At 35.6% G+C, this 24,575-nt stretch overlaps 1 protein-coding gene across 8 annotated transcripts in view; it reads left to right on the top strand.

The window, feature by feature from the left end:
• The window catches only part of HBS1L (HBS1 like translational GTPase), a 220,996-nt gene that overhangs the window by 26,869 nt on the left and 169,552 nt on the right, over positions 1-24,575 (top strand). Inside the window, exon 1 of one of the 8 annotated variants that reach the window (XM_058435576.1) lies at positions 1,918-2,016. The exons of 6 other annotated variants lie outside the window; for them this stretch is intronic. The gene's annotated coding sequence lies outside the window, so the exon portion shown is untranslated. Of the gene's footprint in view, positions 1-1,917; positions 2,017-11,199; positions 11,221-24,575 lie in introns of those variants that run through there. One more of the 8 variants, XM_058435574.1, reaches the window with a different exon arrangement.

The following is a 24,575-nucleotide window of genomic DNA, read 5'->3' as shown; positions in this document are numbered from 1 at the left end:
CATTTGTATCTTTGATTTAGCTGATATTGAGGGCTAAGATAGGAATCCCATTTCTCCACCATCTTTTCTCTATGGAAAGACGGATTTATCGTAGTACCTTTTTAAATTACTTAGCTTTTTAGTACCTATTTTTTTGGTAGGCTGTCTTATTTTTTTCACTCCTTTTTGTAGTTTTTCTGAGTTATCTCACATGCCTCTTTTTCCCATATGAGCTTTAGAAACAGCTTGTCTCGTTACTAAAAAAAGAAGAAATTCCAGCTATAACTTTTATTGTTGTATTTAATGCTAGCAAGAGATTTTTGAAGGAAAAAAATACTGTCTCCAGAGATGCCAAAGGCTTTAGATAACGTTAGACATTATTATTATCTTAGCAGATTTTCTAGTATTGTTCTAGTCTTATGATGAAGAACCATCTCCAGCTGGTCATGGTGGATTATTATTTTAATGTGATGGATTTTATTTGCTAACATTTTATTTAAGATGGTTTCATCTATTCATAAAATTACTTGCATTCATGTGTATGTGTATGCTCTTTGGATTTTGGTTTTTCTTGTGATGGTTTTACAAAAAATTTAGAATGATTTTATATTCAAATAATTCAGTAGCATTGAAATGATTTATAATAGGATTTATCTTTTTGAAGATTCTGGGGTCAAATTTGAAAGTTTTAATTTTCTTAGAAAAACGTCCATTTCATCCAAGGTGACAAATGTATTTGTTGTGCGTTGTACCAAACATTGTCTTATTCTTTTAGATTTTTCTGTGTCTGTAGTTACTTCTCCATTCTCATTTTCAGTATGGTTTTCTCTCCTCTAGTCTTCCCTTTCTCTCTGCCCCGCATTTTTTTTTTTATTACCTTGCAATTTGTTTTTTTCTTCCCTAAATTTTGGTTCCAAGATCTGTAATTAGTTCTCCTGATTTAATTCATTACTTTGGGTATGACTTAATGTATTTTCCTTATGTTTTTTGCTTTTCATTTCCTACTCTTCTGAGTAGAATATTTAACATACATGCATTTTTAATTCATCTTAAAAGTTTTTATGGCCAGGCGCAGTGGCTCATGCCTGTATTCCCAGCACTTAGGAGGCCGAGGCAGGTGGATTGCTTGAGCTCAGGAGTTCAAGACCAGACTGGGCAACATAGTGAAACCCCATCTCTACCAAAAATAAAAAAAAAATTAGTCAGGTATGGTGGCACGCATCTTTGATCCCAGCTACTTGGGAGGCTGAGGTGGGAAGATTGCTTGAGCATGGGGACAGGTTGCAGTGAGCCAAGATTGTGCTAACGCACTCCAGCCCGGGCAACAGCGTGAGACTGTCTCAAAAAAAAAAAAATTAGTTTTTATTTATGGAATTTCCAACAGAAAAATGCAGAAAATAATGTAATAAACACTCATGGAACTAGCACTTGGTTTTAATAAGCTAACATTTTGCCATGTAAATTTCAGATCTCTGTTTAAATAAACTGTTAGATTGGAATCTGGCCTCATCCTTTGCTTGTTCCTTCCTAATATTTTAAAGTTGATATGCATCATTCCCACTTTCTTCTTATTTAATTATATCTTATTTTCCTATGAATACTACGTTTGCGGTGGCTGATGGGTTCTTTTAGAATTACTGTTATTTTCTGGATAATCCACAATTTTAATTTTCATTTTGTTTTTAAGCCAAGAGTCCAAGAGAGTTTTAGAATTTTGGTTGCTGGGGAGTTTTGTTATTTTTGTTATGATTACTGGTTTTATTATACTGTTTATCAGAGTATCTGGTCTGTACTCTGTTTATTGAGTTTGTGGCCCAATGTAGTTCTCTGTAGTTTCATAGGCATTTGTCAACAATACTGTTCTGTTTGCAGAATACAAAATACAATACTTTTCTGTTAGCTATTTTTTTTTGAGATAGAGTCTCACTCTGTCGCCCAGGCTGGAGTGCAGTGGCGCAATCTCGGCTCACTGCAACCTCCGCCTCCTGGGTTCAAGCTGTTCTCTGGCCTCAGTCTCCCGAATATCTGGAATTACAGGTGCTTGCAATCACACCTGGCTACTTTTTGTAATTTTAGTAGAGATGGGGTCTTGCCACGTTACCTGTGCTGGTCTCGAACTCCTGGGCTCAAGCAATCTACCTGTCTTGGCCTCCCAAAGTGCTAGGATTATAGGTGTGAGCCACCGCACCCAGCCTGTTCATTATTCTTATAATCTGTTTTTTGTTTGTTTTTGATTGGCGATAGGCTGAGTGTGGTAAGTTAATATATAACACTCCTGCATTTTTATTTCATATTGCCTGGAGAGTTTACTCTCTAAAATTTGATATATTAAGATACATGATCTTTCTATGCATTTGAATTTTTCATTAAATTTCTCTTTTTGCTAGTTTTTCAATTTTTGCCTTAAATTCAGTTTAGCATTAATATCATGATTTCTGCTTTCTCTAAGTTTTATTCATCCCTTGCTTTCAATGTTTTGAGTCACTTTGGTTTAGTTGTATCTCCTGTACTTGTATATACTTGGGTTTGGATAGAGAGTCTTTGTTTTAATAGATGGGTTTTTCTCATTTATGTTATTAATAGACCAGATAATAATGTCTGTCATTTTTTAAAAAGTTGTCTTTTATATTTACATATTTTGATACGATTTGTGTTTGTTTTTATCTTTGTGTATTCTTTGATAACTTGGAAATTTTATAGTTTACTTTTATCATGTAATAACATACTTTAACTTTTTTAATTCACCAACTTTAAACAATGTATATTGATCTCTCACTGTTAAAAATGCAGATGTGTACATTTACAATTTACCCCTTTTCTATTTCTCATTAATTTTGTTAATATTTTAAATTCTTAGGTAAGGTGTTCACCTTTACACCTTTGATAGTATATTTAAACTTCTGTTAACTGAATTTATTAGCTTTTAAACAATTATTTTTTTAAACAATTTATTAAACAGTTTTTAAAAACAGTTTATTAGTTATTTTAAAAGTGATTTTGTGGCCTGTATTTGCATGACAAATTGAAAAGAATAGTTTAGCCTTACTCTTTCTTTCCTGGAGGACTTTGCAGCTGTTGCTCTACTGTTTTTTTATTGTTGCGTGTTGCTAACTAGCAAACCTCGATTCTGCCACCTCCAGTGTGGCTTTTATTTCTACAGGAGTTTCCCACTCTCCCTCTGTTTTCTCCTGAGCCCTGCTGGCTTACTTTTCAATTTTTCCTCCTGTTTGTTTTTATCATCTTTATTTTATCCTGTCTTTCTTTTAAGCTCTTCTGTCAGAGACTGTATTTTCTTTGCTATATTTGATATCATAAAACTTTAAAAACCCTGTCTTTTTCTTTTTACATTCAACTGTTACATATTCTTCATCTACCTTGTATTCCTCCATATTTATTCTTAGAGTATCTACCTGTAGCTTCTATGTCATGCCCTCTTTGAATATTTGAAAAGGGAGGGATTTATTTTTTGACAGCATTTTATAAAGAATAATGGGAGGGGTGTGGTGACTGAGCTCGGACCACCTTGTACTCTTGAACTTGCTGTTTATCCTTAGGTCATGTTGCAGCAGTTTTCTCAGCATTGTCAATTTTGTCTCTTTGAGGCAAAACAGAAGCAGTGAAAGGCTAAGTGAAATTCTCTTTAGAAGGTTTTTATGATTTCCTTGCTTGGTGTGGATGGGTTCTGAGATTCTTCCTTAGCCTTCACTGTTGCTATTTTCTTGATGACTCTTTTGTTGGGTCCTTCAGAGGTACGCTTCCAACTTTGGAGAACTCTGGCTTCTGGACAGAATCTGGAATCCTATGTTTCTCATGTGCTCTCAGTTTGATCCACATTTCTGTTTGGTAAGATGTTCTTCATAGTTTGTGCTTTGGTGTTATGACTGTTTCCTACTTTTTTGAAAGTACAGTTTTCTGTTTTTCTTGCTCTCGGGAAAATGGGATGGGTGTTTTTTGGAAGAAGAATGGGATAGAAACATCTTTGCTTTGGCTCTTAAACTGGATGTATTTTTCCAAGGGCACTTGTTAGATTAGATACCCCCTTTACAACTGTGAAACTAGACTGATCTAAGAGGCTTGTGATAATTTCTTTCTTAGTATGTGATACAGCAGGCCTTGTCCTAAAGATTTAGGAGCTTACGTATAATGGTTCCAGTATCATGTCAACTTGATACCACTAAACATTCCAGAAGAAGATTTCTCTTTTTTCCCCCATTCAGAGAAATTTTCAGTATTTTAATATATTTATAGTTTTAGAATGTGAACTTCTTAGTATTTACATAAAATTAGCCTCTTCTGGTAATAAATTAGAACTAACTTCTAAAACAATACATTAAATGTTAACATATCTTAATTTGGGCAACATTTTAGTTCATTTTGTTAACAGCAAATACATATAACCTTAAAATGTTATTTTATAATTATGTTATACATTCCCATGAATGAACTGCTAAAAAGGCGCATATTTGGGGAATAAAATTGTGGAATAATCTTAGTTTTCTGATGTTATTTCCCTTGCCACCTTAAGCCTACCAAGAAAAAAAAATCCCCAAGAATATAAAACTGAGTAACACATACTCTTCCACAGGAAAATTCAGAAATTAAAATTCATACATCGTTCTTGTTTTTTTTGTTTGTTTGTTTGTTTGTTTTGAGACGGAGTCTCACTCTGTCACCCAGGCTTGAGTGTAGTAGTGTGATCTCGGCTCACTGCAAGCTCTGCCTCCTGGGTTCACGCCATTCTCCTGCCTCAGCCTCCAGAGTAGCTGGGACTACAGGCACCTGCCACCACGCCTGGCTAATTTTTTGTATTTTTAGAAGAGACGGGGTTTCACCGTGTTAGCCAGGATGGTCTTGATCTCCTGACCTTGTGATCTACCCGCCTCGGCCTCCCAAAGTGCTGGGATTACAGGTGTGAGCCAGTGTGCCTGGCCACTTTTGGTTCTTAATGGCAGGTTGTTCCCTATTCTTCAGTAGGGAACTTCAAGAAGTTTAAAAAAAAAAAAAGATAAAGAAGAGCCATAAACAATTTCCGTAAGATTATTTTTTTTTACTTGTTTATTTTGCTGTATTTGTCTTTCTCTTAGACATCATCACTGTGTATCTCATCAGTAAATGGGAAACATAGTAACATTTGATTTTTATGAGGAGATGCAACCTCTTTTTTTTTTTTTTTCCTGCTTAGGTCAAGTGTATTATGAGATTTTATCCTTATCCTGGAAATAAATCCTGTGATTAATTTGAAAAGTTTATGTTACAAAGAAATATGAGATATTATGAATACTACTAAATCTATATGAACTTTTCAATAATGCACTTAAAATGCATCTTTTATTTTAATCCTTTTTAATAGATTGTTAAGTCATATTTAATGCATCTTTTTTGGTTTTCCCTTTTAAATATATTTTTCACTGAAAATTTTTTTCACTAATTTATTCATCACTGAGTATTTTTATTTAGACAATTAGGAGAATTTTATACTTATACAGGTAACTTCAGAATTAATTGGCTTTCTGCTTAAAATTATGTGGGCTTTGTAAAGGAAGTGGTTTATTTCAGTGAAAAAACTTTAGTTCAGAATGTTCTCAGCTATGTTTTAAGATTCTCTTTGTATGTACACCTACACTGGAAAAACTGAAACACTAATTGCTTAATTTAAAAATAATTTGCTTTAGACTCTCAAAACAGTGTATCTTCATGAACAGCTGGTACCATCTATGAATTACATGAATGTTAAATATAGAGTTTTCTTTTGACATTAATTACCTTGCTTTTTTTTTAACCTTACAAATTCTCATCACATTATATATCTTCGTATGTACTTTCTTGTTTTATTCTAAGGCAATTATACATCTTTTAGTAAAAAATAATTTTTGAGTGCTTTTTATGTGCTAGGTATTACTAAGTACTTTAGCCAAAGAATAGAATGGAAGGAGAGGACAAATAAAATTCAGCTTAGCCAGCATTTATTGCACATTCCTTTTTTTAAATTAGAAAAACGTGCTAGGCATAGGGAACATAAAACTAAGGTACAAACTTTCCCCTCCAGTTTTAGAGTAGCTCGTAAGGGGCTAGGTCTCTGATTTAATAGAAGTACCTATATGGCCAACTGCTTTCAGTCTGAACATGGTATCTGCTGCTTTTTCTTGGTTGTCTGTAAAGCTTTCTGTTCTGGGAGCTACCTCTCAAGGGGAGATAGGGAGGTGAATTAACATTTTGAATATCAGCTATGTGTCAGGCTTTGTATATGTTTTATTTGTTCATTATAAGAACCTTTAAGGTGAGGCTCATATAAAATAAATAAATTGCCTAATTTTACGTGGGTGTTAAGAGGCGAATTGTAATTTGAACAGAGTTCTTTGAATCTCTAGTGCCCTTTTCATTGTTATACATTACTTTTCTTGCAACAAACTTCTATTCTGTAACAGTTTAATCTTGTTAAGTGATAAGTATCTTAGGGATAAAATTGAATCCATTGTCAAGGAAACCAGGTTTATCATTAGTAGGGTATTTAAAAATTAGGTTTTTTTTTCCTGCTAGTATTATTTAACCAAGAGACTTGTCATTCATGTATAGAGAATTGGTATCAGTTTCTAAATCCTGCAAATTAGCAGTCCTAAGAAATGAAGTCATTTGCTAGTCTGTTTAAATTTCAGATGACTTTGTGGTCTTTGGATTGTAAAACAACAATTCTGTTTCATTTAAAATACTGTATAATTTAGTTTATTAATATTTGCCAGCTTGGTGCCATTGTAAGTACCAGCTTAAATAATATTGTTTATTGAGAACCAATTTAAGAGAAAGTGCATGCTTAATCCTATGGAATCTAGAATTATGTAGCATTTTGATGCATTTAAGCAGTAATTGTAGGCAATATTAATGAGTACTTTACACCAAATGTACTAAATTCTTTATATCTGCTAACATTTAATATTCATAATAATCATATAGAGTAGGGATTATTTTTATCCTAGTTTTATAGTTGGAGGATCTGAAGCTCCAGAATGTGTAAACATCTTCCCCAAGACCACAAAACCAGTAAATGATAGAACCAGCATTCACAGCAATATGTTTCTAATACTGAAGTCTTCATTTTTATACTGTGTGTGTGTTTCTACATATTAGAATATATTAGTCCTTTTTTTTTAAGTGGTCATCTGCCTTTTTGAAAAAGCCCATTTTAACTTAATCATGTGCAACATTAAACAACTCTTCATTTTGCCTTCCCTCTAGTTTCTGACAACCACACATAGACCCTTTCTTAATACCGATAAATTTAGATTTCATAGTATTCCATTGTCTAGCTGTCTGGTTATTATAGGAACTTAAGTCTTTCAATTTATTATATAAAAGATATGATTTTAGAGTGGAATTGCTGGATGAAAAGGGATGGGCATTTTTAAGACTTTTAGTACATACTGTACATATAGTACTTTTAGCCCACTTCTTCAGAAAGATTATATTAATTCTTAAATTTAATTATTACTCATAATAGCATTGATAGTGTTATTTCATAAGGGATAATTATACTCCACTGAAGGATTTTGTATTTGTATTGAAGTTTTCATTCATTGACAGTGGATAAAAGATAAATTATGCAGTTTTTGTTGGGCCTGTTTATGGCAATTACCTTATGTCCCTGAAAATTGTGTCCCTAGTGCATTGAACATGCTGTTATAGGTTGGCATTGCCAAAAATACCATTTATCCATGAGAAAATAATGTCTACCTTACAAGTTTCTGAGAAGTAAAATAACCCATGTGATGCAGTTGTCATAAGGTCTTGCTAATGGAAAATGCCCAGGAAATGATCATTGAACCTAGTTCAAAGAAATAGTGTTCTTTTATTACCACTTAAAGAGCAAATGCTGTTAAAAAGTGGATTATTGTGTTAAAGTCTAATGAATTGAGGTGCTCAATTACTTCCACTGATTTTTTTTGGAGGGTTTTTTTTAATCATTCATAATGTTTTTATGTAGGCCCTTTTACCTGTTGCCCATTTCTCCATTTAGCCATTTTAACAATCTGATGTATATTCTTTCACACAACCATTTATAAAAATAGACACATACATACAGGGATTTTTGATTATGCTTTTGTAAATAAAAGGCATATTTTTCATTTTCCTTTTCCCCCCATAATACACTGTCAAGTTAGATCAGGCTACAATAGTTATACATCTACATAGCAGTCCCTAAATAATAATTTCCTTTTCCTTTACTGATTGCTTTAAAATTCATTATATTTGTTACTATGGAGTTATTTCTGGATATTGGTGCCATTACTAAGTCTTCTTAAGCCATCTTGCTCACACACATGAATTCAAAATGGTGTTTGGAAATAATGTATTATATCTGGAGATATACAATGATCTTATTGTATATCTTTTTTAAAACTAGAATTTTTTTTAGGATTATTCAAATGGAATAACCTCTCCCTGTCTTTAAGGTCATGTTTCTGAAAATCCCAAAGGTAAAATGTGTTAAAGAAGTTGAAGACTAAGTTGAAATAAGGATTATGCTGAATCTACGAAGGCCTGTGTATGTGTATTTTATTGTCACTGAAAACAGTGTGTAGCACCTAAATATACAGAATATTAATAAATTTTGATGCCTTTTAAATTTGATTAATACAGTTTAATTTTCATTTATCGTCTCTGTTTCTAGAACCCTTGAAGTTTTCAGTAAGGTCCTTATAAACCTTTTTTTCCTTATTTCAGCTCATGCATACTATGAAGTTTTTTTCTCCTGAACTTTTTCTTGTCTCCAAATGTGCACGATTTTTCTGATTTTTATGACTAGAGTTGATTCTCACTGCTAGTTTCCACATTAATTTAGAAGAGCACTGGTACTTGTGTTAGACTGCTTGGATTTAGATTTCAACTGAACCAACTACTAGCTGTGTGGCCTTTAGCAAATTACTTAACACTATGCCACAGTTTCCTCATTTGCAAAAGTAGGGTTATAGTTCTTATTTTTTCTGGTGGTTGCAATGCTAAATGAGCCGTTATAGCATATATTAAGTCATTATAGCATTTCTTGGTGCGTGGTTGGTACTTACTCAATTTAGATTATTCTGCATTGCTGAGGAGGTATTTCTCAAATATACATTCTTAGCTTTGCTTATAAATAATATGCCTAAGCTTAGGACAGAAGAATTAATGTGATTTATTAGGGAGGGACTCAAGGGCAGGTAGTTCCAGGGATGGGGATATAAATGAGATCTCTCAGAGAGAGTTTGAGATAAATGAAAGAGAAATCCTAGGGCAGAATGGTAAAAATTACCAATGTATTTGTGTAGTGTGGGTTTTTTTCCTTGTTATTTTTTAAAGGTTGTATACTGTTTTCATTCTATAAAGTAAAAAGGCCTTGTTTTGTAGGCTATCCTATTTCTAGTCCAACAAAGTTTTCAGTCACAGTAATAATATTTTTGAATAAAATATAAATCTCCTTTTTAAAGGAAAATTATTAGTAACAAGAATTTTTAGTGCTATAGAATGGTCATAATATGATAATTTAAATTCATTGCATGTATTAGATTATAAATTTTGCATATACTACCTCAAGGTATATAATCCAATGTAATATGTAGGTTGAATTTGTTTATTTAAATGTCTTTGTTTTAAAAAATTGCTGGTTCAGTGTTATTTACATAAAATTGAAATCTGGTCTCAGTGAATCTTTTAGGTTGTTTTCTTCTAGTGTGATAGGAGGATGGATGCTTTATAATGGATTTGATAAGGCAAGTTATGCTATAAAGCTGCTTTAAAGTGAGAAAATAATTCATAACAAATAAATCACAGTCAATGCAACAGTGCTATTGAAGGAAGTGGTTTATTCTCCATAGCCTAGGTGGTGTACTTTCTGAATGTACATCTGGTAACTAGAATTTAAATGTTTAGTCAGATTCAGTGAAATGATTTCATATTTTAAGTAGTGTTTTTTTCATTGGAAATTTAGCACTGATTTCTTTGAAATTTTGAAAATCTTAATTTTGTGTGTGTGTGTGTGTACATGTATCTATATGTACTGGCATATTGAAACATTTATAGGAAAAATACCGATTGATGGCAAAAGTGTACGTACCTGGAAAACCTCTGTTTTTCTTTTTTTTTGTTTGTTTTTAAGTAAGCTTGAATGTTGTTTTCACCAAGGCATTTTGATCTGAATGACTTTAAATTGTGAATTTGTCTCACATTAAAAGTCTGTTGTGAATTTGTTTTGAATGTTTCTAAGCCATATAAATATAAAAAAAATTTCCCGTTTTGAAATCTTTCAAATCACCTTTTCACAATGTCAAAGTAATATATTAATGTAATAAAAGGGAAAAAAGTCACTCATGATTTTCTTACCTTGAGATAACATAATTTATCTTTGCCTTATTTTTTCAGTTTTTGTCTATGCATTTCTATTCTTTATGTTGTTAAGATTATATTATACATACATTTCTGTATCCTATATTTTCCTTTTCTTTATATATTTTGAAATGTGGAATAAATTTTTAGATCTCAATTTGATTCAGAATACTTCCAAAATATTGATTAAAAGTTATAAAGGCATTTTTAATTTAAAACAAAAACTAGTGTTCTACATTAGTGTTTCACATCTTTATAGATACTAATTAAAATTGAAATTACTTAATGCCACAAGTTTACTTTTAAAAATTCTCCCTTGCAATATTTCTCACATTCAGTTGAGGATTTTATGTGAAGAAAGAAACCGAACTTGATGGTTTGGATTGCATTTAAGAACATTATCCCTAGGCAACAGTTTTCATTAATTGGTACCCTATTTTATGTCAATGATAGTATTAAAATGTTCAAACATCTTGCATTTGATGTCATTTAGAGATAAATGATCTATCTGTATGGGAGAGCGATTAGGATTATGAGGACATAAACCTTAAAAGGCCATCTGGTTTTCTGATTTCAGGCAGGTCTTCAAACATCTTTTTAGTTAGGAACCTGAAACCAGTCAACACTAGGTAGGTGATTATAATTTGCAAATAATGTTAAACAGGTGTGAACAAATTGTTTAATTTACGTGAACCTGACTTCTTTATCTATAAAATTAGTTTTATACCAGATAAATAGTTCTAAATCTTTTTTTCTGTCCCAGGACACATGAGAGAACACTTGTCAGCATCAGTGTCTCCTAGTGACAGTGTTTTTTAAAAGGGGAAGAAGCAAGGATGTTCCTGTTGTTTTAATCTACCTGTTCCAAGCTGAGAATCAGTGGGTTAGAGAGTATGTTCCTTTTTTTCATAAATAAATAATTTTATTAAATATTTGAGTGCCTAGTATGTACCAGGCACTGGACTGGATATTGTAAAATATATCATAAAATAAACTTCTGGAGCTCTTAGTTTAGTTGAAGAGGTAAGGCACTAATATATTTTACAATATAGACAGAAAACAGTATATGCTACATGACAATATGCAATAAAGGCTTGATATGCCAGTTACATCATTTTGGTCTGGAGCTATTATTTTTAGCAATTTAAGATTATCATGTGTGACTTAAAGTTGATAGCATCATGTTGTGATGTATGCTTTAGAGCCTGAATATACCTTTCTCACCTCCCCAAATCGGCATTCACAGAATGTTAAGAGGACAGTATCCAGGTGTTTATTATTAAAGGAAGACTAGCCTAGCCTTCAGGTTTCCCATTGGAAGTAAAAATTGTAGTAAACAGAAACTTTCTCTTTGTTAAGCAGAAAATGAACTAACTGCTAGGCTTTAACTATGTATATTAGGACATTCTGAAATGCAAACATTAAACCTAATCAGAATAATTGGTTTTAACATTAACTCTTATTCAGAAGTATCTGAGTAGATGTTTATGATGGTTAACCTCACTTAAACTTGAAAAATCGTGATCTGGACAAAGCATTAATATTTTTAGAGGGGCTGGGCATGGTGACTCAGGCCTGTAATCCCAGCACTTTGGGAGGCCAAGGTGGGCGGATCACCTGAGGTTGGGAGTTCGAGACCAGCCTGGCCAACATGGTGAAACTGCAGCTCCTCTAAAAATACAAAAATTAGCCGGGCATGGTGGCAGGCACTTGTAATTCCCAGGTACTCGGGAGGCTGAGGCAGGAGAATCTCTTGAACCCAGGAGGCGGAGGTTGCAGTGAGCTGAGATCATGCCACTGCACTCCAGCCTGGGCAACAGAACAAGACTCCGTCTGGGAAAAAAAAAAAAAAAGGCTGGGCACGGTAGCTCATGCCTGTAATCCCAGCACTTTGGGAGGCTGAGGTGGGTGGATTGCTTGAGCTCAGGAGTTCAAGACCAGCCTGGGTAACACGGTGAAACCCCGTGTCTACTAAAATGCAAAACAATTAGCCGGGCATGATGGTGTGTGCCTGTAGTCCCAGCTGCTGGGGAGGCTGAGGCAGGAGAATTGCTTGAACCCGGGAGGCAGAGGTTGCAGTGAGCCAAGATCACGCTACTGCACTCCAGCCTGGGCAACAGAACGAGACTGTCCCCCAAGAAAAATAAACAAATAAATATGTGTGTGTGTATATTTACATTTAGAGGCACTTTATTGGCAGTTTTTGTATACATTCAACTTCAAAATCACCCTGCTTCAGTTACCTTGGGAATACCACTTCCATGAGGTCCTGAGAAGATTTAGAGGACAGAGAGTGGAAAGGGGAGAGTGCCGTGGAAGCAACCTAGAGAACACTAGAGCGAAAACTCCACTAATCAGCCATGTGAACTTTGGAATCTCACTTAAATTTTCATCTGTAAAATGATGGACAAGACCAAATGACCTCTAACATATGGCTGTCAAATTGTATGATATGTGAATCTCAATTCTATGTAAGGATTCTATGAGGAAGGTAAATACTTGTTTTCAGCCTCCCTCTCTATTGAGTATTAAGAGTTCCTTCATTGGCTGCCTTCTCATTCTTCATTTTCGATAAGCGATCTAGGTCTTGAATCACTTCATGTGTTTTAATGTTGGTAAACATTCCTGTAAACCTGATTATCCAACTGTTTTCTGTGGATTTCTATCTGTATGTCTGGGTTGTTTTTTGTTTGTTTGATTTTTTGAGACAGGGTCTTGCTCTGCCGCTCAGGCTGGAGTACAGTGGCATGATCTTGGCTCACTGCAACCTCCGCCTCCCGGGCTCAAGCAATCCATCTTCCTCAGCCCCCTGAGTACCTAGGACTACAGGCGTGTACCACTATGCCTAGCTAATTTTTGTGTGTTTTTTTTTTTTTTGTAGAAACGGTTTCTCCATGTTGCCCAGGCTGGTCTTGAACTCCTGGGCTCAGGTGATCTGCCCACCTCAGTCTCCCAAGGTGGTGGGATTACAGGCATGAGCCACTGTACCCAGCGTCTATCTGTATGTCTTAAAGGAATCTCTGACCACATGTGTCTATATTCATGAACAGTGTCTAGGTTAGAGTCATAGCACTCATTCAGGTTCCTGTGTTTTGCCTTCCTAAGATTTAATTAATCTCCATGTTCTATTAATGTATTGACTCTCATGTCTGTTCCTTCTTACTCATTTCTGGTGCTATAGTACTTGCTCAGCTGCAGTCACAGTGGTTGTGGTCTCCTAGAAACTTATCTTAATTTCTCTGTCTCTTTTTTTCATTTCATCTTATCGTACTGTTCATCACATCTGTTAGAATGAAAGCTATCTGAAAACAGGCTGTCACTCATCTTTGTGTCCTCAGTGCCAAGAACATGCTGTAATTTGACCTGAAAAACTCTGAAGATCCAAGATCGTATCTAGGCAGTCTTTAATAAAATAAAATTTTTGGTGACAGTTTCTACTTAGGAGGAGGAAGCAGAGTTCCTCTATGGACTGTTGTAATTTTGTACTGAATGAAAGGAGTAAGAGAAATAAGATTCTGACCAGCAGACTTCTCTTAGTTTCCTGGAAGGTATTTCCTGTTTGTTCATGGCATCACCATCTACCCTTTCTTTCTTGGCAGAAAATCTGAGGACTGTCCTTTCTCTCGTCTCCTCCGTTCATTCAGATATCAAGGATTCATGATTTTACCTTGTACACTTGTCCCTCGTTTCCTTGGGTTTCGGCTCTGGCACCGCCCTCCGTTAAGCATCTGCTGATGCTTAAATCCCTGATATAAAATGTCATTGTATTTGCATATAATCTATGCATATCTTCCTGTATACTTTTAAATCATCTCTAGATTACTTTTTAAAATTACCATTACATGAAAAGGAATCTAGATTGTAAGTAATCTAGATACCAAATACTATGTAAATAGTAGTTAAATACTGTATTTTTAATTTTTTTCAAATATTTTCAATTTGTGTTTGGTTGAATCCATGGATGCATAACCCAAGGATATGAAGGTCTGACTGTAATATCTTTTAATGTTTTTTAAGTATTCCTTTCTCTATCTCCATTGCCCTTAGATCACTGTAGAATTTCTTACATGTATTTGTGCTACAGTCTTCTAACTGCTTTCCTTTCAATCTTGCCTCTACAATCCATTTTCTATTCTGGGGTCAGAGTAAGTTTTAAAAGTATGATATGTTCCTCCAATGCTTAAATTCCTTCAGTGGCTCTTATATTTCAAGATCAAGTGAAATGTTAGACATGGTTCTAAATGAGTTACCTGCTTTTCTAACCTTATGTCTCACCACATTCTTGAGTCTGTTTATTTCAGTACCTAGCTTAGTGTCACACAGTTGGCATTTCTCGCCTTCCTTTCATGAATGAATATGTGATAGCTAGAGAGTAATTTGTGTTTGTAAATGTCCTGGTATCACATGAGAAAAAGAAGAAGTTGGCATTTTAGTGACTGTCAGAGACCCACGGACTGTGTGCTTTCATATGTGCCAGTCATTACATGTACTTTATGTGTATTGGCTCATTTAATTCTCAGTTCTCCTAACATCCTTGTTAGGCAGATACTATTATTTTATGGACGAGGAAACTAGGCATAGAGAGAAGTTGAGTGATTCACTTGAGCTCATGCAGTGGCAAGGCCTGGCTTCAAACTCAGATTGTGTTGCAGGAGAGTCCATGTCTTATCTACTAACCTAACTGGCTGGTGAATTGGAGGCATTTGGTGTGGAAATCTTGTGGGATTCTCCTGTGAGGGCATGAAAAGTATGCATGTAACTTTATATGTGCTTTATTCTGTTGGTAATTACCTCAGAGGCTCTCAGTAAATCTTTGTGAAATGAATCTAAGAGTTTTCATCATACATTGCTGGAGTTGGCCTCTGTGATTCATGCATTACCAAGAAGCCATGGCTTCCTTCTGTTAATAATCATAAATCTTAGCGCAATAAAATTAAAGTGTAATTTTCATGAAAGTAGTGGCTTTTGCATGAAACATGGAACTAGATGAGCCATGGCCATGCATGTGAGAAAACAAGAGTGTTTATGTCAGGGATTCTCAGTCTGTTTATGGGAGTTTGCAAGGAAGAGGTGGATCTTGAAGGGTAAATTGCCGTCATGTTAAGGACTAAATATACAAGTAGATTTTTTCTGTACAGAGCTACTACAGGGTATATTTTAGCAGGTGAGATGATGAAAACCCTAGTGGACAGAAGTAGAACATGGTTTGAGGAGCTAGAGGTAGAAAGCAGAGACACCATATCAGATACTACAGGCACAAGTCATTTTTATTATAAAAATAATATACAGTCATTGTAGCATAGAAGTATATAAAGTTTGAATTGAAAAGTCAACTTCTCTCTTTCCTACTATCACTCCCTAGAAGTAATCACTTTAAAAAGCATGCACTTTTTAATGCCAGTCGCATAGTGATATGATATAGGACCATTGCTATATTATATTTTAGTTGTTTTTTTCTATTTCGTGTGTCATAGTTATCTTTTCATACATGTAGGTCTTCTAATTCTGTATCTGTAGCATACTATTCCGTTGTTTGGATACATCATAACCATTCCCTTATGTACATCTACAATTTTTTGTCATTACATACGGTAACACACTGAACAATCTCATTCATATATTGTTGCACATTAGTGTTAATGTTTCTATAGGCCATATTCTCAGAAGTATGGTGTACATAGCAACATTTTTTTTCCCCCTTTCCTCCACCACACCTTTGACTTGTGTTTATTGACCTGGCCCATTTATTGCTCACTTTCTTTTTCTTTTTTTTTTGAGACGGAGTCTTGCTCTGTCACCCAGGCTGGAGTGCAGTGGCGCAATCTCGGCTCACTGCAAGCTCCGCCTCCCGGGTTCCCGCCATTCTCCTGCCTCAGCCTCTCCGAGTAGCTGGGACTACAGGCGCCCGCCACCACGCCCGGCTAATTTTTTGTATTTTTAGTAGAGACGGGGTTTCACCGTGATCTCAATCTCCTGACCTCGTGATCCGCCCGCCTCGGCCTCCCAAAGTGCTGGGATTAACAGGCGTGAGCCACCGCGCCCAGCCCGCTCACTTTCTTTTTCTCAGGAGTTTTTTTCTCACTAGTTTGTAGGAACTCCTTTTTTTTTTTTTTTAAGACAAGTTTCGCTCTTGTCACCCAGGCTGGAGTGCAATGGCACAATCTTGGCTCACTTCAACCTCCACCTCCTGGGTTCAAGTGATTCTCCTGCCTCAGCCTCCCGAGTAGCTGAGATTACAGGTGCGTGCCACCACATCTGGCTAATTTTTGTATTTTTTAGAAGAGATGGAGTTTCATAATATTGGCTAGACTGGTCTTGAACTCCTGACTTCAGGTGATCCACCCACCTTGGCCTTCCAAAATTCTAGGATTACAGGCGTAAGCCACAGCGCCTGGCCAGGAACTCTTTATTGTATATATTAACTAACCCCTTGCATATATTTTCCTCACATATTTTATGCTCACTTGTGGTATCTTTAATCAGGGAGAACCTTTTTTAAAGAGACAATGCCTCGCTCTGTTGTTGAGGCTAGAGTTCATTGGCACAATCATAGCTCACAGCAGCCTCAAACTCCTGGGCTCAATTGATCCTCCCATCTCAACCTCCTGAGTAGCTAGGACTACAGGTGCATGTTACTGTGCCCAGCTAATTGAAAATTTTTTTTGTGTGTTTGGAGACAGGGTCTTGCTTTTTGCACAGGCTGGTTTTGAACTCCTGGCCTTAAGCGATCCTCCCACTTTGGCCTCCCAAAGTGCTGGGATTTGTAGGCATGAGCCACTGCGCCTAGTCAGGCAGAAATTTTTGTAACAAATTTGTACATCTGTCTTACCTGAAGTCCCTATATTTTTATGTTTTTCTCTTTGCTTTACGTTCATATCATTAATCAATAAGGAATTTATATATGATATGCTGTGTATATGATAAGAGCCTTTTCTCCTAATGAATTGCCAGTGTTTCCAGTATAATTTGTTGAATAACCCATCCTTTTCCCATTGATTTAAAACACTTCTGCATATACTGAATTTCTATTTATAACCACATATAATGTATAAATTCCTATATATTTTTCCATATACTTAATTCCTGTTAATTCCTATATATAACATTCATGTAAATATAGTTCTACTGATTGGATTATTTGCAGATGCCCTATTCTAATTCATTGAATTCGGTATCTGGTATCTTGATATCTGGTAGTTCAACTCCCCCATTATTATTCTTAGTTTATTTTATTGGTCATTCTTTCACATTTACTCTTCCAGATGAACTTCAACATCAACTTGGCATTTTCCCCCCCAAAATAGTCCCATTGAATTTGTTCTACCAGATCATTCTTAATTTGTTATGTACTCTTGAAACTTATCTGCATGACACTTAAGCAAATAAAAAACACTGAGTTCAAGCCAAGGTAAGGTACTTTGTGATACTATGTATCTATGGCTAGATACATATTTATCATAGTACTTCTTGATCCTATTATCACCTAAAATCATTTTAAAACTAAAAGAGGTTAATAGGTACAGAAATAGCCAGTAAAACCAAAAATTATCAGTAAACATATAGTGATAACAAACTTCAGCCATTAAGAGTTTTCTTCCAAGGATATTATTATAGAAACAATAAAATAATTTTATAGAATAAAGGTCTGATTTTTTAGTTTTGTATGAGAATTTCTTAAATGCTTTTATGTATATGATATGTATTATATCATTGTGAGGTAGGTGGTACATTTTTCAGATGGAGTAAACTCAGTCTCTGAAATATCCGACGACTAGGTCAAGGCTCAAGTTCTGTGAATTGTCTGGTGGCCAAGCCTTAGATTTCTAGCGATAGTAGACTATTAGGATTGGTTGCCCTTGTGTATAGAAGATATCTGTAGAATGTAAATAGGATCCTAGGGCCAAAGCTTAGGGAATGCCTTATTAATAGTTTGGAAAAGGTAAGGAATTATAGAATGATGAGACACAGCAGCATATTTTATGGAGAAATCATCATCACATATAAATTTCTATGGTTTTTCTCTTCCATAATCTTAATTTGGCTTTCCTCATTTCTAAGCAGTTTTACTAATTATCCTTCCAAAGAATATTTAGGCCGGGCACGGTGGTTCATGCCTGTAATCCCAGGACTTTGGGAGGCCGAGGTGGGCGGATCACGAGGTCAGGAGATTGAGACCATGGTGAAACCCCATCTCTACTAAAAATACAAAAAAAAAAAAAAAAAAAAAAAAAATTAGCCAGGCGCAGTGGCAGGCACCGTGGCGGGCGCCTGTGGTCCCAGCTACTCGGGAGGCTGAGGCCGGAGAATGGCGTGAACCCAGGAGGCGGAGCTTGCAGTGAGCCCAGATCGCGCCACTGCATTCCAGCCTGGGCAACAGAGGGAGACTCTGTCTCAAAAAAAAAAAAAAAAAAGAATATTTAATACTACTTCTGTTTTACTTTCTACTTATTAAATGAGAAAAGGAGTCCATGAACATAAATCTACGAAAGATTTTTTTTTTGAAAAAAGCCATTTTTTAAAACTTTAGTTATATAGTCTTTAAAAGTATATTGATGAGTGCCCACATTTAGATTTTTTGCCCCACTGACCCCTGCATATGCCTTTTCTCATATTATTTTTGCCTCCTCTTTATTACTTTTCAGTCAAGTCAAATCTCATTTCATTTGTTAAGCCTTCTACAATTACTCAGGTACATATTTTGAATTTCTCTTGCATATTGCCTCTACAGCTCAGCTCAACAAATTTTATAACTTGTCTCTCAGAATAGTGTAGAATACACTTTTTGATAGTAGCACCATGTAATTCATATCTTTTTTTTTTTTTTTTTTTGATTTAGCTATGTCACAGCCCACAGTTGTATGGCCTCTGGCAGATCAGCCTGTCTGAACCACAGTTTCTCTAAAGAAATATAGAAGTAATTATACCTATTCTGTGTGGTTGTGTAAAGGTAAAAGACCATGTAAAGCACCTGGCTGAAGAGCATATGAGAGTGCCACGTTGGCTTTCTAGAATTTATATCTCAACTTTGGGAGGTAGCTGGTATTAAATGCAAGGAGTGAGTGAGTAAAGAGTAAATTGAGGAGGTTGTTGCCATCTAAGGTAACTTATAAAGACAATAGAGGTCACCTTGTAGTTTCGCAATTTAAACGCTTAGAGATTAATCATTAAACTATTTATTGGGGGCTTATTATAGGCAGAGCACTGTGTCATGTGCTGTGGACTGTGTGAACGTGTGTAAGGCACTTCCTGACCCCTGACAGCTAGTATTCTGATCATGAGTGTGCTTAAAGACCAAAGGAATGAATCAGAAGAGCATAAATTGGGGATATGCAAGCAGAGGGTTTCATTAAGTTCAGCAAGTCTGTATCAGTTTTGTGATGTGAGATCTACCTTTGCATCCTTCACAAATGAATATACATTGAAAAAAAAATCTTCAGGACAAGAGACCTACATCATTTCATGTTCAAGAGAAAACCTAGAATCTATTTAGATCTTAGCCGCAGGAAGGAACCAGGAGAGCCCTGGGGAAAGCAGCTTCTCAAGGGGTAACCACTGGGGACAGAGTTTCTAATTATGTTCCTAATTATGGGGACGGAGGCAGTTTCTAATTGTGTTTTGCTGCAGAGGTAGCTGGAGTATGAGAAAGGTCAACTGGACAGGCAGCGAGGTAATTTGGTTTAAGTGCAAGCTCTGCCACTAAGGTGAAGTCACTTATTTGTCCCTTGTTTCTTTGTCTATAAAATAAGATTAGACTTGATCAGTTGGGTAGCCCTTCGGCTGGGTGGCTGTTATTTCTGCCCGAATGAGAACTTTACCTAACAGATGATTAGTTCTTCTCTATTCTAGGGACTGAACACTAATTATGAATATATGAGTTTTCAGAATATGTATCTTTTGGGTGATCATGATTTGGTGGGTGGGTTTTGTGAGGCCTAGGGGAGGACATTAATAATCTTTCTTTGGAATGGTGCATTTTACTTTTATCTCATAGTGGGCTAGTTGATTTAAAGGACATCTTAGTGGTTTAATTCACCTCATTATAGAAAGTGGAAATTTTACATACTTCATGGAAAAGTTTAGAGGAAACTGAAGCTAGTCAAATTAAATGAACTGCTTAAGCCGTAAGGTGACAGCTAATCAGTGGTAGGGCAGGGACCAGAATCAAAGCTTCCTTCTTTTTCATCCAGTACTTATTTCTTACTGTCATATTTTGGGACTTACTGAAAATTTAGTGTTCAATTTCTTGGGATTGTTAAATGGTGAATGAATTTCCAGTTGTTTGGGGAAGATGGGAGAACACAGTAAACATTTTACATTTTAAAAAATATGGATTTGATTAATTATATATATGTATCTCTTATTGATCTATGACTGGCTATTTTAGTTATGAGTTCCTTTCTGACTTATGTCAGTAGAGTTTGCCTGCCTTCCCGAATGGTGCTAGTCATGAGGGGGACTTTGTAATGTATTGAGTAAGTGGAAGTAAATCACGTTGCTGTTAAGAACAGCTCAATGGGTAATTTACTGAATGTATGTTTTTATCCTTGACTGTGGATAACATCATTAATTTAAATTAATGTATTTCCAAAATAGCCTTAGCCATAGTTATCTCTCAAAAGGTCTAGAGTTGGACTTACTGATGTCCTTGAAATAGCATGCAAAATTTTATATGTATGGTACATTTTTCTGTGAAGAATGCCCCATGGTTTTTGTTAGTTTTTAAAAGGGGTACCTGACTGAAAATAAAGATTTAAGAACCACTGCTTTAATGGGGTGGTATTCAAATCCATACTAGACTTTCCCCCTCTACTTTCACTTAAATAACCACATTTTTGAAATGTTACATCATGAGTTTGATGTTCTATAGAAAAAAAAATCGAAAAGTATTATGATATTTATTGCATCCCCAGAAATATTACAGGATCACATTGTAATTTTTTTGTGTGCTTAGAGACCTTTTATGCCATTGTATGACCCACCTACTTTTTTAAAAGCCAAAATTTCAGTATTTCAGTATACTAAATGTGTTAAGTGGGACAATAAATTTTTTACGTGCAAAATGGTTGGAAGATACTAAGATGAACTATGGCAGGAAGTTGGAATTAGCGTCATAAAGGCTGGATTGAGACATTTTCATGCTCTATGGTTTTTTTTTTCCCTCTTCTTTTGACAGAGGCGAGAATCCCCCATGCCACTTTTCCTTGTTTTAATCAGTCAGGATGTCTCCTTGTTCCTAACACATACGCATGCACATACGCACACCCCATCATCGTCATCATCATCATCATGCTCTTAAGTATCCTCCTTCCTTATCTCCTCACTCACCTCTCACTCCCCTCCACTTTTGCTGTAACTTCAGGAACTGCTTTTTCACGCAAAGCCAATCTTCTATAATTCTCAATCTATTTTCCTAGTGTTTTTTCTACTCCTTGCTTTACTTCATTTACAGTCTCCTAAACCTGAGGCTCTGGAAGATAACTGTTCTCTGTCCTTCCTTTCCATCATTATTCTTTCATCATTTTCCCCCCTTGATTTCTATTCTTTTGAAGTTATTGTCTTTAGCTGAGCCAGCCTTCTGTCAGTCCTTCCTGCTGTCATCTAGTGAACAGCCTCACAGTCACTTCTCCTTACTCATGGGAGACTTTGGCAGCTGGCTTACTCTTTTTTTCTCCCCCTATGCTCTTCATGATCACAGCTCATGACCTATCTGTATGGAAAAACACCACCAAGTCCAACACTGGATTTTCAGTTCTTTGACTACCTTATTTCCAGTGAGCTTCACCTCTCATCAGAAATTTACTAAGATTTCTTCTCTTTCTTTACTTACAGATCCCTCTGCTTTCTCCTAGTGCATCAGGACTCTTCCTTTGTCATTTTATTTTTTAAAATCAGCTTAGATTTCATTATTTGTAATTTCAGTGCCATATAATTTCTTCTTATACCTGTTGGGTAGATCCTTAACTCCTAATGAAGCAGTTAATGTCTTCTCTGTGCCTTTTTCATGAATGGCTGAACATTGCTAGAGGAAGTCACACAAAGGCAGATAGGTTCCACTATAAATTCATTATCACAAATTTTAAATGGGCCCTCAATACTATCCAACAATTCTTCTAATTTTTTAAATGTTCAACTTACTCTCTTTTTGTGCAGCAGTTACTGAAAACGTTATTCACTTTGCAAATCTTTTTACTTTCCTTGGGTGATCCCAGAGCATAACTAGGTGCTGTATTATGGAGAAAAGAGAAATCATCCATTAGGAATTTTCATTTTGCAGTTCCTAAACATGCAAAGCTGCCTTCTATTGCAATAAAAGAGCGTTTCTCCTGTCTCAGCTCAGTTTCTACCTGTACTTTGGATTCCATCTCATTCTACCTTCTCAGAAACTCTAAAATATTGATGATCTCTTTGTAATTTGTTCAACTAAATCTTCTCCATTTAATCTTTTCAATCAGCTTGATGCCATATCCCCTTTCTACTGCTATTCTGCCATATTATTCGCTTTTCAGACAAACTTTTTAAAAGAATCATTTTCATACAAGTGCAATCCCTATCTAAAGCCCTTAGGGCCAGATTTGATTCAGAATTTGGAATATTTTGGATTTAGAAAAACATTAACATGTATATACCATCTGTGGTATAATAGCCCCAGTGAATTGTGGAGCAGTTGCCTGTAATCAAACACATTGCCATTTCTGCCCTGAAGTGTGTGGCTGTCACTTTCAGTAGGAGCAATAAGTGCTATCGATAAATAGCCTCATATCAGTCCATGTCAGATTTTGCTTCCAAATGAGTTATTAAAATAACAAAACCCAAAACTTTAATATTTCAATGCTTTTGGATTTTGAAATTATAGCTGAGAGGTAGTGAACTTGCCTTCATTTCTCACCTTATATTTTTTAACCTAGTTTGCCTTTTACTTTTCTCACTTTTTTCAAATGACTCTTGCTAACTCTACCAATGACTTTTATCTAAAGTGATCATGTCACCAGTGAATGTTTTCAGTCTTCATTCAGTTGACTGGCCCAGAGCCCCAGATCCTGGCGATGCCAACTCCATAACACTCTCTTCCCTTAGCTTCGTTGGCACCACCCTCCCTGGCTCTCCTTCACCTTTTTGTAGGCTTATTGTCCATTATCTTGGCATTAAATGCTAGAGTTCTTCCAAGGCCTCTTAGGACCACTTCTCTTCTTGCTCTGTGCTCTCTCCCTTGGTGGTCTCACCTGTATCTATGTCTTCAGTTACCAATTATGTGCTGATGCAGCTCAGACCTCTCCTTTGAGGTCAACCAACATGTTCAATTGCCTATTTAATGTTCATTGTCATTTGGAACTCTCAAATATTGGGTCCAAATTCCTAATATGTCTCAATCTCAAAATTTTCCCTAAACTGTTTGTTTTCAGATGTCCCTTTACTTCATCCTCTCCTCTCCCTTCCCCTTTCCCTTCTCTTTTGCTTACCTCATTTTGGTAACTTCCGCCTCTGTTAGAGCAAGCATTAGGATCTTTGGTATGAGTTAAAGGTCCTGCACTGTCTGGTCCTGCCCATCTCTCCAGCTTCATGTAGCTTCCCTTCTGCTCTCACTCCCTCTGAAGAACTGTGCTTCCTCCTACAGAAGGACCATTATACAAGCTTCTCTTTCTGCTTGGAATGCTCTTTCTTTCTGTGCTAGTTATTATAATTCATATTCACTTTGCCCATCATAGCTCCAATTCTCACTTTCCTAGAGAAGCTCTCTAAGTCATGTGCCCTATCATCAAATTTTATGGCACCATATATGGATTCTTTATTACACTAATAATAATTTTAATTGTGCTTCTTTTTTTTATCATTTAGTATGTTTTACCCGCTAGGATGTAATCGCTCTTAGAGCAAGTGTTAACGTCTGTTCTTCACCATCACATTTCCAGCATAGTGCCTGGTGTATAGTAGGCAAATAGCAAACATTTTAAATGAATTTTACACATTAACTTATCTTTTCTTATATTGTTAGTGGTTTCTGTATATGTATTTACCAATGTAGCACATGCAGTTTCAATAGTTTTATGTGGATCCAATCCTGGTGGTACTTTTTCTGAAAATTATAGACACATTTTTAAAAGTTCAATGAAGTATGTGGGGATCAAATGCAAAAAAAAAGTCTCACTTTGATCTAGCTCATAATTTATTCTCCTCCATCCCTCCATTTTTAATTATTTTTATTTATTTATTCATTTATTTATTTTTGGAGACAGAGTCTCACTCTGTCA

Source organism: Hylobates moloch, unplaced genomic scaffold (genome assembly GCF_009828535.3).
Source record: "Hylobates moloch isolate HMO894 unplaced genomic scaffold, HMol_V3 SCAFFOLD_2, whole genome shotgun sequence".
Classification (NCBI taxonomy): Eukaryota; Metazoa; Chordata; class Mammalia; order Primates; family Hylobatidae; genus Hylobates; species Hylobates moloch.
Note: the sequence above shows the minus strand (reverse complement) of the source record. Positions and strands in the feature narration are given on the sequence as shown.